Source organism: Tamandua tetradactyla, chromosome 2, assembly GCF_023851605.1.
Source record: "Tamandua tetradactyla isolate mTamTet1 chromosome 2, mTamTet1.pri, whole genome shotgun sequence".
NCBI lineage: Eukaryota > Metazoa > Chordata > Mammalia > Pilosa > Myrmecophagidae > Tamandua > Tamandua tetradactyla.
The window spans coordinates 195,403,456-195,420,768 of NC_135328.1; positions in this window are offsets into that span (position 1 = coordinate 195,403,456).

Consider the following 17,313-nt stretch of genomic DNA (forward strand, 5'->3'; position numbering starts at 1 on the left):
TGTCCTGTCACCAGTGATTGAAAGAGACCCGGCCGGTCCAGTGGAGGCCAGTACTCCGACTCCGGGTCTCCTGCCCTTCCCTCCTCCTTCCCCAGGCAACAACCATAACAATAAAGTCCCCGTGGTGCTGTATGCACAGGGGCCCAGTTCTAAATGCTTTTCACACGACCCGTTTAATTCTCACAATCATCCCATGAGGGAGCAACTCTTCATAACCCCGTTTTTCAGGGACAGAAACTGAGGCACAGGGGAGCAGGCATCTGATGCATGCCATCACAGAGCTGGTAAGCGGGGATTGAATCATGTCCTGTGGGCGTGAACTCATTGCTAAATAGGACCTTTGAAGATGTTAGTTAAGGTGTGTCCAAACTAAGTAGGGGTGGACCTTAATCCAAGTGGACGAGGTCCTTCTAAGCAAAGGAAATTGTATACGGAAAAAGAAGCCACAGTGAGCAGGCAGAAGCTGGAAGTCAGTAGAACCAGAGGAGAGAGAAGGCAGTGCTATGTGCACTGCTGTGTGAGGGGAAAGCTGAGGAATCCTCCACCCAGCCCTGGGGGAAGAAAGCCTTCTAGCCTCTGACATTATTCCAACGTGAAGTCAACCCGCTGTGTAAGTACTATAGCAGCTGGAAACAAAAACCGTAGTGGACCTGAGATTTGAACCCAGACAGCAAGTCCAGCCATGAACCACTTTGCTTTGCAACTGTGCACATACATAACCTGTCTGTCTGTCTGCTCAGAAATCTCACGTGGAGCCTCTGCAGCCCCCTTTGGCTGCTGGCCCTGCCTCAGCAGCTGGGTACGCCCTGCAGTCCTCTCTGCCAGTGGGAGCGCGACAAGGTCATTGTCTTTCCTTCAGGTGCTATTGATGCTCCTGGACAGCCAGCTTTGCCCCTGAACCTCCTCGAGCAGCTTTATGGGCATCTTTAATCCCTGGAATCAGTGCACAGGGAGGGCAGGTTCAGAACCAATCGTGTATGGAGCACAGATCACTCTGCAGTCAATGCCCTCCTGGGCTCAGTCATTATACCTGCAAGGCCAGTAGCTTCTGGAATCAAAGGTGTGGGGTGGGGGTGGGGTGGACTGATGGGGAGGGTTGTGGTTTCTTTCTCCTCCATCACATCCTTTCTGGAATCACCAACCACCTTTCTTGCAAGTAACTGCCTCCTCTCTTGGGGGCTCTCCTCTCGGAGGTGGGACTTTTGGGCATCTTGTCACCGGCTCCATACCTGGACTGAGCCCTGAGTGGGGTGCTTCACGTTCAGGAGATACCCCTTCCCCACAGCAGCCCTGTGAGGTGGGGATCCTGACCTCCTATTGCATTCTGTGAACTGAGGTTCAGAGGGGTTAAGTGAATTACCCAAGCATGGAGAGCCAGGAAGTGGCAGAGCCTCAATTTGAGCTAGGACTAACTGATTAAAAACAACGGTAGGCATTTATGGAGTGTTCAGCATTTCCCTCACAATCCTATGAGGTGGGTCTGTCTTGGGTCATGCCATTTTACAGATGATGAAACTGAGGCACAGAGTGGTCAAATTACCCTTCGTCTTACAGGTAGCAAGTGGATTTGCTAGTGTTTAGACCCAGGCAGTCTGGCTCCAAAATCCAAGCTCTTTCAACGATTATTCTGTAGCCTCTGTGGTGTCTGCCACCCACACTGCCTCCAGCTTCTCTCCCCAACCCCCTTCACGTGATGCTGGTAAGTGACCTGCAGGAGCCTGTGCTTGAACTGGCCCAGTGACTGGGGAATTCATTCCCTTGGGAGATAACCTTCCCCTCTGCAGGGCTGTTTATTCATTCTGCAGCATATATGGATCCCCACTCTGGCGTAACCCTGGGGAGACAGATAATGGGGCCCCCATGCAGTGTGCCCCCATCTGGGACGACAGTCGGGTGGACAGACCCTTGCAACACAGAGTGGAAGGTCATGATGGAGGCGAGTCCTAGAGCCTACAGGGCAGGACCCTGGGGGAGGCATCCACCTCCATTTGGCTTAGGGGAAGTAGCTTCAGAGAACAGGGGCTCTCTGAGCTTGCTCCCAAGGAGTGGTGAGAGTTGGGACAGAGGTGTAAAAGCAGGATGAAGTCAGGATTCTAGGTGAGCCAGAATGGCCGGGGTCAGGGTCGGAGCACTTAAGGGGAAACCAGGTCGGAGAGGAAGCAGGGGTGAGAAAACATTTGATTCCGCAGCAGCTGATTTCACCACCAGATTGTGTGCTTCTCAAGGGCAAGGTCTTATCCATCTCCATCTGCGCTGCCCGCACGCACAGGGCCTGGTGTATTGTGGGTGTGCGATGCTTGAAGGGGGGTGCTAATCCACCCACACCCGTTCCTGGCCGTTGGGGCAGCACCATCAGGCCAAACAGTGCTCTGAGTTCAACACCAGGGTGGGTAAGACTCTGCCTGTGTAACAGCTCAGTGGCTTAAACAACAAAGGGGAATTTCTTGCTGATGCAGCATGTCCATTGTGAGTCGGTGGGGGAGGCTCTGTTCAGTATGGTCACCCAGGGACCCAGGTACCTGAACAGCCACCATCTCGGTTGTTGTGCCAGAGGAAAGGTGAGGTTGGAGGGGCTCATGTCGGCAATGAAATGCTGGATCTGGAGGTGACAAGTAACATTCCTGCTCACAATTCATTGGCTGGTACTAGTCACATGAATTTATCCAGAAAAAGAGGGCCAAGGTGCCACCCTACCATATCCCCAGAAGGGGTTAAAGTGGGAAGAACTGGGAAAATGGCAACAATGACTAATGCCCAAAGAGTGGAAAAGACCTCAGCCCCATTCTGGCCTGCCCTAAATTGCTCATAGTTTCAGAGGGGAAGGAGTTTATTTTCCCCCCCATAAGATCCCAGTTGGTGAGGCTTGAAAGTGTCAGGATTTAAGCAGGGTCTGTCTGTCTCTAAAGTCAGTCCTCTTCTCTGTTAACCGTGGTACCCTTCAAAACTGTCAAAAAAACAAAACAAAACAAAAAACACTGTAAAAACATAGTGGGGTGGGGTTGAGAGGCTGGGAGGCAGATGGTCAGTGCCATGGGCCACTTGTGTGCCCTGGAACTGGAGAGGGATTCAGGGGGGCCTGAGTCCTGACGGGTGGACAGACTGAGAGGCTGAGAAGCGGCAAGGGCCAGCAGATGCCCAGGCGGAGGTGACAAGGGTCCAGGGGCTGGAGGATCCCTGAGAAGATGGCCTGGCCAGGTGGATGAGAGAGGAAGAGGAAAGGAAAGAGGAGGAGGAGGGGGTAATGTGGAAGAGGCTGAGGTTAGTTGATGCTTGGTGGGTCAGGGAAGACTGCTCTGAATTAAATTCCCTTGTTAGAATACAGTTTCTGATTCCCTAGATGTGGTGTGGTCTGAGCATGCATTTCTAAGAGCTCCCAGGGGTGGCTGATGCTGGTGGTCCAAGGACCACATGTTCTGGGGAACAAGAAGGGAGAGCAGGGGCAGCGGACGGACTTGGACTTGAAACCCAGATCTGCCACCTTCTTGACCATTTGGCAAATTTCTTCAGCTTGCTGAGCCTCATTCCTTTCATCTGTGAAACAGAAATCAGACCTCATAGGATGATTCTGAGGACTGAGTGAGATGAAGTATGGGAGACACATGGTCTGGCACGCAGTGGGGTGTGGTAGTACAAGGTGTCTAACCAAAACAACTCCAGACAGTGAGCAGATCATGTGTGCCAGATCCGGTCGCCTCACCTGAATTATATCAATCTTCAGAACAACCCAGTGATGAGGGACTACGCTTATGTCTAATTAGACAAGGAAAACAGAGGCCAGAGTAGTTGCTGGCTGAGGTCACTCAGCTGTCAGTAGCTGAATCAGTAGCTGGGTGTGTATAATTTGCATCATCAGAAGCCCAAGCTCTGACAACTAAGTTCTAGGTGACCTGTGATTATTCAGACCACAAAGTCCTGCGATCGCCTCACCCACCTCTGCAAAGACTGAGCCTACCTTCAAAGAGCTCCATTTCCCTAGCGAGAGAACCACTTTATTAGAGAAGGCCATCTTCAAAAAGACAGAAAAAGGAGACGATTAAAATCACTTGGTTTCAGCATCCCTTTGGAAATCGATACACTATGATTTACTAATCCAGGTCTCTGAGCAGCTGCCTAATTTTAGCTGGGTCTATGCAGCCTTCTCATCAGGCTCATCTGCCCACATGGGCTGGTTGAGAGGCCCTGAGAAGCATCACTGATCTTTTGACTAAAGTGTCCTAATGAAATACAAATCTCTCCTCACTCATAGAGCCATCTGTCATAGCGACACAGAAGTGCTACCAGGAGAACAATAACCATAATTTCATTTTAAGATCTAGGCTACACCCTAACCCCCTTCTTCCTTGCCTTGATTTTGGTCTCTCAGTTCAGTCCTGGAAAATCAACATCTTATCCAAGAGTGAGGGGGTGCAGAGACATCAATAGGGCACTAAAGTTATTTCCAATTATGTGCAAGTTACCTGTTCTAAGGATCCTGGGCGACCGGCAGTGAGTTGACACCTATGTGCATGAGCTGGTGTTAGCAGGAGGCGGGTCACTGTTTCCGTGCTGGGTGCCTCTGCCCAGCCTAAGAGGCTAAGGAGCCTGCAGGACTTACCATTTTGGCTACTCCAGGTCCCAGTGGGGATTAGTGAGGGAGGGAAGGAATAAGGCGGTCAAGTGTGAGGTGTGCAGTGCAGTTTCTGGAACCAGTGGTCTGGGGTTTAACAGAACCTCAACTCCACCACTGACTGCATGACAAGTGACCCACCTCTCAGGGCCTCAGTTTGCTTAGGTGTGAGATGGGGCTATGCTAGTTCCCACCTCACAGGGCTGCTGGGGGACTGGATGAGAAAGTGTGCATTCACAGCGCTGAGCACAGAGCCAGAAACACTGAAACCAAATAGAATAATAGTTACCAGCCTTGCTTTAGTTGTCACCATTAACCATTAACCCATATGCTTTATTCTAAGATGCCACTTATCAGAAGAGACGCCAACCATTTAATAACTGAGGGGGAAAGAAAGCAAAAATGAAAGATTAAATTAAATGTTTAGATCAATTGAAAGCTGCTTCTTTGTTTTAGAAAGGTTAAAATATGCTTCAGAATTGAAGAAATACACCATTCATGTCAAAAGGCTAGATGGCAGAGTCTTAGACCCACTAATCACCAAAAAGGAAGACTGGAAAGCAGTGCTGACTGGTTCGAGACCCCTACCCTCCCGGGCCTTGACTCCCTGTCTGGGTGAGCAGGTGGGATTAATGACCCCTCAAGTCTCACCCAGCTCTGGAGGGAGGAGAAAGGATTCCTCTGCCTAATCCAGCTGCAGGCGTCTCCATGGGCCGGGCCTGGGTCCCAAGGTCCAGCAGAGCCCGGGTGAGAAACCCTGGGGGCAGGGCCTTCCTGACCCCCAATTCAGGGGCGAGGGCATGGCCAGGCCCAGCCTCTCCTGGACACCTGTTCCTGGACGCAGAAGAGGTAAGCAGAGGCCATAGGCTGGATCCCGGACTCTAGGTCTCCCCTCTGGGTTGTAGGACCCGTGTTCTCAACCTGTTTCCTTACTCCCAACCCTGGAGGATCCTCTGGGGCCTCTGTCTACCTCCCGGGGACAGTACATTCCAGGTCCTCCTCCCCGCCCCCTCTCCATTTTAGGCCCGCCTATGGGGTCCAGTGATTGGCCAGGAATGACTTCAGAAAGAGGCTTTGGTTGGTGCAGCATTCAAACTGGAATGAGAGGAGTTTGGTCATTGGTCAAAGTAGATCTGCGCTGTAGCAAGGACAGGCCATTGGCTGATGTCAACCACAATGGGCGGCAAAGAGAAGGCAGTGATTGGCTGGTGTTGGCTCTAAAAGGGAGAGGAGGCGTAGGCCGTTGAGTGCTGTCAGCCTCACCAAGAGAAGATGAGGGGCTGCAGTAATTGCCAGGCTGTTAAAGAGGTTTGGGATTGAGCTTTGTGTTTCTTAAAACTTCTTTGAACTAATGGGCCTGCGTGGTGGGCTTTGACTGGCCCCTGCGGAGCCTCAGGACCCACCTCAGCCCCTGTCCCAGGACAGCAGAGGAGCACTGGCTCGGACTCCCAGAATTCCAGCGCTCAGTGGGACTTAGCTCTCCCCACTCCCCATTATATATATATATATATATATATATAACCCCGGGGATATCTTTTAAGCCCTTTATGCTGGAGTTTAACGTCTTTGCCACCTCAGCCTCATCTGCCTCTCCTCCAAAGTTGGTGCGTCTGCCCCTCAGGGCTCCTCACGGCGCCTTATCACCCCTCACGCTGTTCCCATCTCCCCTCCCTCTGCGCACCCTGACCCCCACCCTCAGCTCTCCCACCTGGCTAATGCAGAGAGTTGGCGTCTCATGGAATGTCATGTTCTGAGTTGGCATCTGATACAAAGACTGAGTTGAGGAAACACACATTCACCTTGGGATCCTTTCAGAGCACACTCACGTGGAGAGGAGTGCTGGGCAGATAGCTGCCACTAGTTACGTGCCCATTGCTCTCTCCATTTAAAAAATAGCTGAATATATGTAGTTGAAAGCACATAAATCAAATGCACATATGATGGACTCCCTGTTCTGACTTGTCTTTTGAGGCCCAAGTGCCACCTCTTACATAGCTCCCACTGGGAGAAAATGAATAGCTTCCCCCTCAGTGCTTTCAGAGCACTTTGCTCTCACTTCTCTGCACTCTCATATGCTTTCATATATGGATACCAGGCATCCACACTGCATGATCAGGTTCTCAAGGGCAGCCACACTGTCATATGTGACTCTTCCAGTTGCTGGCAAATGGGAGCCTGGTCCATTGTACGCAGGCAACAAGCCTCTGTAGAAGGAGTGAGGGGGGAGGGAGCTCAGGAAGCGCACATCATGAGCAATGGGACTGACGTGACAATGAACACAGCCACTTTAGGGAACTGGCCAAGATAGATGCCACCCTGCACTTCTGAGATAAACCCTTTTTCTTTCTTAGAGAAACTGTGCATTTATAGAACAATCGTGCATAAAATACATTACAACCATATGCCCTAGTTTGCTAGCTGCCGGAATGCAACACACCAGAGATGATTGGCTTTTAATAAAAGGGGATTTATTTTGTTAGTTCTTCAGAGGAAAGGCAGCTAACTTTCATCTGAGGTTCTTTCTTACATGGGAAGGCACAGGACGGTCTCTGCTGGACTTCTCTCCAGGCCTCTGGGTTCCAACAGCTTTCCCCGGGGTGATTCCTTTCTGTATCTCTAAAGGTCTGGGCTGAGCTATGAGTGCTGAAATGAGGTATGCTGAGCTGCTTCGACTGTGCTATACTGAGCTCATTTAAACACCAGCCAGTTAAGTCAAACACCATTCATTGCAGCAGGCACACGTCCTAGCCGACTGCAGATGTAATCAGCAACAGATGAGGTTCACGTATCATTGACTCATGTCCACAGCAACAGATCTAGGCACATTCACCTGGCCAAATTGACAACTGAATCTAACTACCACACCGTATACCACCCTATTAGTAACACCTTGCATTGGTGTGGAACATTTGTTATAATTGGTGATAGAACATTTTTATAATTGTGCTATTAATTATAGTCCGTGCTCTAACTTAGGGTTCACTGTTTGAAGTTCCATGGATTTTTTTAAACATTTATATTCTGTTACCATATATACAGTCTAACATTTCCCTTTTAATCAATTTCATATATATATATATTTTAGTGCCATTAATTACATTCACATTATTGTGCTACCATCATCACCATCCATTACCAAAACATTTCCATCATTCAAAATAGGAACCCTGTACATTTTTAAGCTGTAACTTCCCATTCCCTACTCCCACCTCCAAATATTAAAAAAATATATATATATTTTCATATATTGCTGGATTTGATTTGCTAGTATTTTTAAAAGGAGTTTTGCATCTATATTTATGAGGAATATGTGTGCATAGTTTACTTTTGTTTAAATTTCCGATTTTTTTTCTCAAGGTAATACTGCCTTCTGGAAATCAGTTGGATAGTGCTCCCTCCTCTATTTCTGGAAAGAACTTTGTGTAGTATGGTATCATTTCTATCTAAATGGCCGCTAGAATTTTGCAGTAAGTCAATCTGAGCATGGAGTTTTCCTTATGGAAAGATTTAAAATTACAAATTAATTTGTTTAGTAGATGCAAGATGATTAAGATGTTCTATTTCTTCTGGTAGCAGTTTTTTTTTTTTATTAATTAAAAAAAATTAACTAACACAACATTAGAAATCAATCCATTCTACATATGCAATCAGTAATTCTTAATATCATCACATAGGTGTATGGTCATCATTTCTCAGTACATATGCATCGATTTAGAGAAAGAAATAGCATGACAACAGAAAAAGAAATAAAGTGATAACACAGAGAAAACACAAATAAAAATAAAAAGTACAAAAATATGTAAGAGAAAGAAAAAAAACAAAAAAAAACTATAGATCAGATGCAACTTCATTCAGCGTTCCAACATAATTACATTACAGTTAGGCAGTATTGTGCTGACCATTTTTTTTTAGACATCATACCATTCTACATATGCAATCAGTAATTCTTAACATCATCACATAGATGCATGATCATCGTTTCTTATTACATTTGCATCGGTTTAGAAGAACTAGCAGTATAACAGAAAAAAATATAGAATGTTAATATAGAGAAAAAAATAAAAGTAATAATAATAAGAACAAAACAAACAAAACAAAACAAAACAAGAACCTATCGCTCGGATGCAGCTTCGTTCAGTATTTTAACATGATTACTTTACAATTAGGTATTATTGTGCTGTCCATTTTTGAGTTTTTGTATCTAGTCCTATTGCACAGTCTGTATTCCATCAGCTCCAATTACCCATTATCTTACCCTGTTTCTAACTCCTGCTGAACTCTGTTACCAATGACATATTCCAAGTTTATTCTCGAGTGTCGATTCACATCATTGGGACCATACAGTATTTGTCTTTTAGTTTTTGGCTAGACTCACTCAGCATAATGTTCTCTAGGTCCATCCATGTTATTACATGCTTCATAAGTTTATCCTGCCTTAAAGCTGCATAATATTCCATCGTATGTATATACCACAGTTTGTTTAGCCACTCGTCTGTTGATGGACATTTTGGCTGTTTCCATCTCTTTGCAATTGTAAATAACGCTGCTATAAACATTGGTGTGCAAATGTCTGTTTGAGTTTTTGCCCTTAATTCCTTTGAGTAGATTCCCAGCAATGGTATTGCTGGGTCGTATGGCAATTCTATATTCAGCTTTTTGAGGAACCGCCAAACTGCTTTCCACAGTGGTTGCACCATTTGGCATTCCCACCAACAGTGGATAAGTGTGCCTCTTTCACCGCATCCTCTCCAGCACTTGTCATTTTCTGTTTTGTTGATAATGGCCATTCTGGTGGGTGTGAGATGATATCTCATTGTGGTTTTGATTTGCATTTCTCTAATGGCCAGGGACATTGAGCATCTCTTCATGTGTCTTTTGGCCATTTGTATTTCCTCCTCTGAGAGGTGTCTATTCAAGTCTTTTTCCCATTTTGTAATTGGGTTGGCTATCTTTTTGTTGTTGAGTTGAACAATCTCATTATAAATTCTGGATACTAGACCTTTATCTGATATGTCGTTTCCAAATATTGATTCCCATTGTGTAGGCTGTCTTTCTACTTTCTTGATGAAGTTCTTTGATGCACAAAAGTGTTTAATTTTGAGGAGTTCCCATTTATTTATTTCCTTCTTCAGTGCTCTTGCTTTAGGTGTAAGGTCCATAAAACCGCCTCCAATTGTAAGATTCATAAGATATCTCCCTACATTTTCCTCTAACTGTTCTATGGTCTTAGACCTAATGTTTAGATCTTTGATCCATTTTGAGTTAACTTTTGTGTAGGGTGTGAGATATGGGTCTTCTTTCATTCTTTTGCATATGGATATCCAGTTCTCTAGGCACCATTTATTGAAGAGACTGTTCTGTCCCAGGTGAGTTGGCTTGACTGCCTTATCAAAGATCAAATGTCCATAGATGAGAGGGTCTATACCTGAGCACTCTATTCGATTCCATTGGTCGATATATCTATCTTTATGCCAATACCATGCTGTTTTGACCACTGTGGCTTCATAATATGCCTTAAAGTCAGGCAGTGCAAGACCTCTAGCTTCGTTTTTTTTCCTCAAGATGTTTTTAGCAATTCGGGGCACTCTGCCCTTCCAGATAAATTTGCTTATTGGTTTTTCTATTTCTGAAAAATACGTTGTTGGGATTTTGATTGGTATTGCATTGAATCTGTAAATCAATTTAGGTAGGATTGACATCTTAACTATATTTAGTCTTCCAATCCATGAACACGGTATGCCCTTCCATCTGTTTAGGTCTTCTGTGATTTCTTTTAGCAGTTTTTTGTAGTTTTCTTTATATAGGTTTTTTGTCTCTTTAGTTAAATTTATTCCTAGGTATTTTATTCTTTTAGTTGCAATTGTAAATGGGATTCGTTTCTTGATTTCCCCCTCCGCTTGTTCATTACTAGTGTATAGAAATGCTACAGATTTTTGAATGTTGATCTTGTAACCTGCTACTTTGCTGTACTCATTTATTAGCTCTAGTAGTTTTGTTGTGGATTTTTCCGGGTTTTTGACATATACTATCATATCATCTGCAAACAGTGATAGTTTTACTTCTTCCTTTCCAATTTTGATGCCTTGTATTTCTTTTTCTTGTCTAATTGCTCTGGCTAGAACCTCCAACACAATGTTGAATAATAGTGGTGATAGTGGACATCCTTGTCTTGTTCCTGATCTTAGGGGGAACGTTTTCAATTTTTCCCCATTAAGGATGATATTAGCTGTGGGTTTTTCATATATTCCCTCTATCATTTTCAGGAAGTTCCCTTGTATTCCTATCTTTTGAAGTGTTTTCAACAGGAAAAGATGTTGAATCTTGTCAAATGCCTTCTCTGCATCAATTGAGATGATCATGTGATTTTTCTGCTTTGATTTGTTGATATGGTGTATTACATTAATTGATTTTCTTATGTTGAACCATCCTTGCATACCTGGGATGAATCCTACTTGGTCATGATGAATAATTCTTTTAATGTGTTGTTGGATACGATTTGCTAGAATTTTATTGAGGATTTTTGCATCTATATTCATTAGAGAGATCGGCCTGTAGTTTTCTTTTCTTGTAATATCTTTGCCTGGTTTTGGTATGAGGGTAATGTTGGCGTCATAGAATGAATTAGGTAGTTTTCCCTCCACTTCGATTTTTTTGAAGAGTTTGAGGAGAGTTGGTACTAATTCTTTCTGGAATGTTTGATAGAATTCACATGTGAAGCCGTCTGGTCCTGGACTTTTCTTTTTAGGAAGCTTTTGAATGACTGCTTCAATTTCTTTACTTGCGATTGGTTTGTTGAGGTCATCTATGTCTTCTTGAGTCAAAGTTGGTTGTTCATGTCTTTCCAGGAACCCGTCCATTTCCTCTAAATTGTTGTATTTATTAGCGTAAAGTTGTTCATAGTATCCTGTTATTACCTCCTTTATTTCTGTGAGGTCAGTAGTTATGTCGCCTCTTCCATTTCTGATCTTATTTATTTGAATCCTCTCTCTTCTTCTTTTTGTCAGTCTTGCTAAGGGCCCATCAATTTTGTTGATTTTCTCATAGAACCAACTTCTGGTCTTATTGATTTTCTCTATTGTTTTCATGTTTTCAATTTCATTTATTTCTGCTCTAATCTTTGTTATTTCTTTCCTTTTGCTTGCTTTGGGGTTAGCTTGCTGTTCTTTCTCCAGTTCTTCCAAATGGATAGTTAATTCCTGAATTTTTGCCTTTTCTTCTTTTCTGATATAGGCATTTAGAGCAATAAATTTCCCTCTTAGCACTGCCTTTGCTGCGTCCCATAAGTTTTGATATGTTGTGTTTTCATTTTCATTCGCCTCGAGGTATTTGCTAATTTCTCTAGCAATTTCTTCTTTGACCCAGTCGTTGTTTAGGAGTGTGTTGTTGAGCCTCCACGTATTTGTGAATTTTCTGGCACTCTGCCTATTATTGATTTCCAACATCATTCCTTTATGGTCCGAGAAAGTGTTGTGTAAGATTTCAATCTTTTTAAATTTGTTAAGACTTGCTTTGTGACCCAGCATATGGTCTATCTTTGAGAATGATCCATGAGCACTTGAGAAAAAGGTGTATCCTGCTGTTGTGGGATGTAATGTCCTATAAATGTCTATTAAGTCTAGTTCATTTATAGTAATATTCAGATTCTCTATTTCTTTGTTGATCCTCTGTCTAGATGTTCTGTCCATTGATGAGAGTGGTGAGTTGAAGTCTCCAACTATTATGGTATATGAGTCTATTTCCCTTTTCAGTGTTTGCAGTATATTCCTCACGTATTTTGGGGCATTCTGATTCGGTGCGTAAATATTTATGATTGTTATGTCTTCTTGTTTAATTGTTCCTTTTATTAGTATATAGTGTCCTTCTTTGTCTCTTTTAACTGTTTTACATTTGAAGTCTAATTTGTTGGATATTAGTATAGCCACTCCTGCTCTTTTCTGGTTGTTATTTGCATGAAATATCTTTTCCCAACCTTTCACTTTCAACCTATGTTTATCTTTGGGTCTAAGATGTGTTTCTTGTAGACAGCATATAGAAGGATCCTGTTTTTTAATCCATTCTGCCAATCTATGTCTTTTGATTGGGGAATTCAGTCCATTGACATTTAGTGTTATTACTGTTTGGATAATATTTTCCTCTAACATTTTGCCTTTTGTATTATATATATCATATCTGATTTTCCTTCTTTCTACACTCTTTTCCATATCTCTCTCTTCTGTCTTTTTGTATCTGACTCTAGTGCTCCCTTTAGTATTTCTTGCAGAGCTGGTCTCTTGGTCACAAATTCTTTCAGTGACTTTTTGTCTGAGAATGTTTTAATTTCTCCCTCATTTTTGAAGGATAATTTTGCTGGATATAGGAGTCTTGGTTGGCAGTTTTTCTCTTTTAGTATTTTAAATATATCATCCCACTGTCTTCTAGCTTCCATGGTTTCTGCTGAGAAATCTACACATAGTCTTATTGGGTTTCCCTTGTATGTAATGGATTGTTTTTCTCTTGCTGCTTTCAAGATCTTCTCTTTCTCTTTGACCTCTGACATTCTAACTAGTAAGTGTCTTGGAGAACGCCTATTTGGGTCTAATCTCTTTGGGGTGCGCTGCACTTCTTGGATCTGTAATTTTAGGTCTTTCATAAGAGTTGGGAAATTTTCAGTGATAATTTCTTCCATTAGTTTTTCTCCTCCTTTTCCCTTCTCTTCTCCTTCTGGGACACCCACAACACATATATTTGTGCGGTTCATATTGTCCTTGAGTTCCCTGATACCCTGTTCAAATTTTTCCATTCTTTTCCCTATAGTTTCTGTTTCTTTTTGGAATTCAGATGTTCCATCCTCCAAATCACTAATTCTATCTTCTGTCTCTTTAAATCTATCATTGTAGCTATCCATTATTTTTTCTATGTTTGCTACTTTATCCTTCACTTCCATAAGTTCTGCGATTTGTTTTTTCAGTTTTTCTATTTCTTCTTTATGTTCAGCCCATGTCCTCTTCATGTCCTCCCTCAATTTATCGATTTCATTTTTGAAGAGGTTTTCCATTTCTGTTCGTATATTCAGCATTAGTTGTCTCAGCTCTTGTGTCTCATTTGAGCTATTGGTTTGTTCCTTTGACTGAGCCATATTCTCAATCTTTTGAGTGTGGACAGTTATCTTCTGCTGCTGGCGTCTGGGCATTTATTCAGATTTCTCTTGGTGTTGGACCCAGCAAGGTTGTAAGATTTTTCTGTGAAATCTCTGGGATCTGTTTTTCTTATCTTGCCCAGTACGTGGCACACGTTTGTCTCAAGTGTTTGGAATGGGTCTCCCCCAGTCACCGATCTCCGTGGCCTGGGGATTTCGGATCCAATTCTCTCCGTTGGTTCAGGGGCTGCGCGTGGTGGGGGCGTCAGCTGCCACGGCTTGAGGGGACCCTGTGGCTGGTTGCGGGCCGCAGCGGGCCTGGGGGATTCCCCACCGGACCAGGAAGCCTCCCGTGGGGGGGGGCTACCGCGGCTTGGATAGCCCTCCTATCCGAGACTCGTATCCGTGGACTCGAAGCAGAGACTCGAAGCCGCCCGCAAAAGAGGGGTGCCGCCTGCCTCGGCTTGGGAAACTTGCTTCTCCAATACTCTCAGCCGGCCCGGAAAGGAGGGAGGGAGTAGCTTGGACCACTGCAGCTGCCGCTGATCGGGAAATCACGCGCTGCTCGGGGGTCTCACCGCAGCCGAGTCTCGCAGTCAGTCTAGCCAGCCCAGACTTTGGATAGCCCTCTGATCTGAGATTCGTAGCCGCGGACTCAAAGCCGAGACTCGAAGCCGCCCGCAAAAGAAGGGCGCCGCCTGCCTCGGCTTGGGAAACTTGCTTCTCCGATACTCTCAGCCGGCCCGGGAAGGAGGGAGGGATTAGCTCGGACCGCCGCAGCTGCGGCTGCTCGGCAAATCACGCGCTGCTCGGGGTTCTTGCCGCAGCCAAAAGTCGCAGTCAGACTTGCCAGCCCAGACTTTGGATAGCCCTCTGATCCGAGACTCGTAGCTGCGGACTCGAAGCCGAGACTCGAAGCCGCCCGCAAAAGTGTGGCGCCGGCCGCCTTGGCTGGGAAGCTTGTCTCTCTGAGTCTCTCAGCCAGCCCGGGAAGGAGGGAGGGATTAGCTCGGACCGCCGCAGCTGCGGCTGCTCGGGAAATCGCCCGCCGCTCGGGGATCTCACTCACCGCAGCCGAGTTTCGCAGTCAGACTAACCAGCCCAGACTGGGTTACGCTGTGTGTCCATTCCCTGCTGTAGCCCTAGGAGCTGTTCTGTACTGTTTCTGTTCACCTATTAGTTGATTTGGAGTCGGAGGAACTAAGACGCATGTACCTTACTAAGACGCCATCTTGGATCCCCCTGGTAGCAGTTTTGATGATTTGTGCTTTTAAAGGAATTTGACCATTTTACGTAAGTTGTCAAATTTATGAGCATATTATTATTATTAACAGGTTCTGTAGTAACATCCCTTATTTTATTTTCAATATTTGTGATTTGAGACTTCTTTTTTTCTAGATCATTGTAGCTAGAGATTTATCAATATATTACTCTTTTCAAAGAACTAGATCATTCCAGCTAGAGGTTTATCAATATATTACTGTTTTCAAAGAATTAGTTTTTAGTTTTGTTTTTTCCGCTATTAATTGTTATCAGAAAACAGTTTCCACTCTCATCTTTATTATTTCCTTCCTTCTTCTTATTTTGAATTTAACATGCTTTTTTTTTCTTCTAACTTCTTCAGCAACAAAAAACCAAAAAACATCTTAGGACATAAGTTTTATTCCTTCTTTTCTAAGTAAAGTTACAAATTTCTCCCCAAGTATGACTTGAGCTGCATCCCATATATTTTTCTGTATTGTGTTATCATTGTCATCCATTTAAAAATATTTTCTGATTTCACTTGTGGTTTCTTCTTTGACTCATGGATATTTAGATGTGAGTTGTTTGTTTCCAAATATTTAGAAATCATACAGATATCTGTTTATTATTTGTGGTAGAGGACAGTCTGAGCAAGGCCTGTTGCCTTTCCCTGGGGCCCACAGATAAACCCTGTGTTTGGGACCTGGTGTGTCAGCCTGGCATGTAGGACAGATGATGAATGTATGAATGTGGGCTGACTCCCTTCTTGGGCCTCCTGGAAATAAAACCCATTCCCAGCAGATAGTGACTTACCAGCACATTCCTTTGCCTTTGGCCCGATGTATAGGGAATCTGTCCCTGGAGACTGCAGGGTGAGTACATATGCTTTATGGCACCTGGTTCACCCCCACTGCTCTATCTGTTCCTGGCGGGAGGGAATGGAGCCCCTCCACCCTGGCACACAAGAGAGGGGTGTGCATCCTCCATCTTCGTGCACTGACTGTGGCGTGAGACCCACTGGCCACGGGAGACCACTGCCTATTAGTGAAGCTGATCTTGCTTTATCTCCTCTCTGTGCGAATAAACGCTGTTCCTCCAGTGCTGTGTGCTGTGCTTTTATGGACGCCCAGGACACCTGCAAACCATGGAGTGGGTTGGGACCCTAGGAAAGCTGTTCCTAGTGGCAGACACTGGCATGCTCTTTGCTGCCCTCCGTGCAGCGGGACTCCCTCCCCTGAGGTGATAACCAGTGCTGCTCACTTTGATTAACATTATTGATATCTTGTTTCCATGTATTGTGATCAAAGTTCATAAAATACCTTTGGATGTTTTGAGGCTTGTTTTTTGGCCCAGCATATGACCTCTCTTGGCATTTGTGCCGCATGCACTCTAAAAGAACGGGTATTTTGCTGTTGATGAGTAAAGTGTTCCATAAATATCAACAGGTCAAGTTGGCCGACGGTGTCGCTCAGGTCATCTGGGTTCTTTCCGATTCAATTGTGGGCTTGTCTGCCTTGCCTTCCGGCTCTCTCAGTGCTTGCTTCCTGCGTTGGAGACTCTGTTACTTAGTGATTTGGTGCATACATATTTAGAAGTGCTATACATTATTGATGAATTGACCATTTTTTCATGAAATGTCTTTCCTGATTTCTTCTGTTAAAATGAATTTTTATTTGTAAACACTCTATACTGATCAAGAAAAAACTCCTCGAGTTCCCTGCTCCCACCATCCTCTGGTACCTCTAATCTATTTCCTGTTTCTAGATATATCATATGTAACATCACAGAATATTTGTACTCATGTGCCTTGCTTATTTCCCTGAACATAATGTGTCAAGGTTCACGCATGTTGCAGCATGTCTCAGGACTTCATTCCTTCTTATGGCTAAGTAAACAAAATTTGGTACATACAAATTTTGTACCAAATTTTGTTTATCCGTTCATTCGTTGATGGACACTTGGGTTTTTTTCCCATCACATAGGTGTACAAGTATCTGTTTGAGACCCTGTTTTTGCTTTCTTTGGGTATATATATATAATATTTCTTTTGGTATATATATATGTATATATGTATATATATGTATATATATATATATATATATGAATGGAATTGCCCAGTCATATGGCAATTCTATATTTAACTTTTTGAAGTCAACATACTGCTTTCCACAAGTGTCTGCAGCATTTTACATACCCACCAACAGTGCGCTAGATTCCCAGTTTCTCTGCATCCAGTCCATTCTCCAACACTTGTTATTTTCCACTTTTACTTAATAGCCTTCCTTGTAGTTGTAGGAGTGAGATCTCATTGTAGTTTTGATTTGCATTTCCCTATGGCAAATGCTTACTG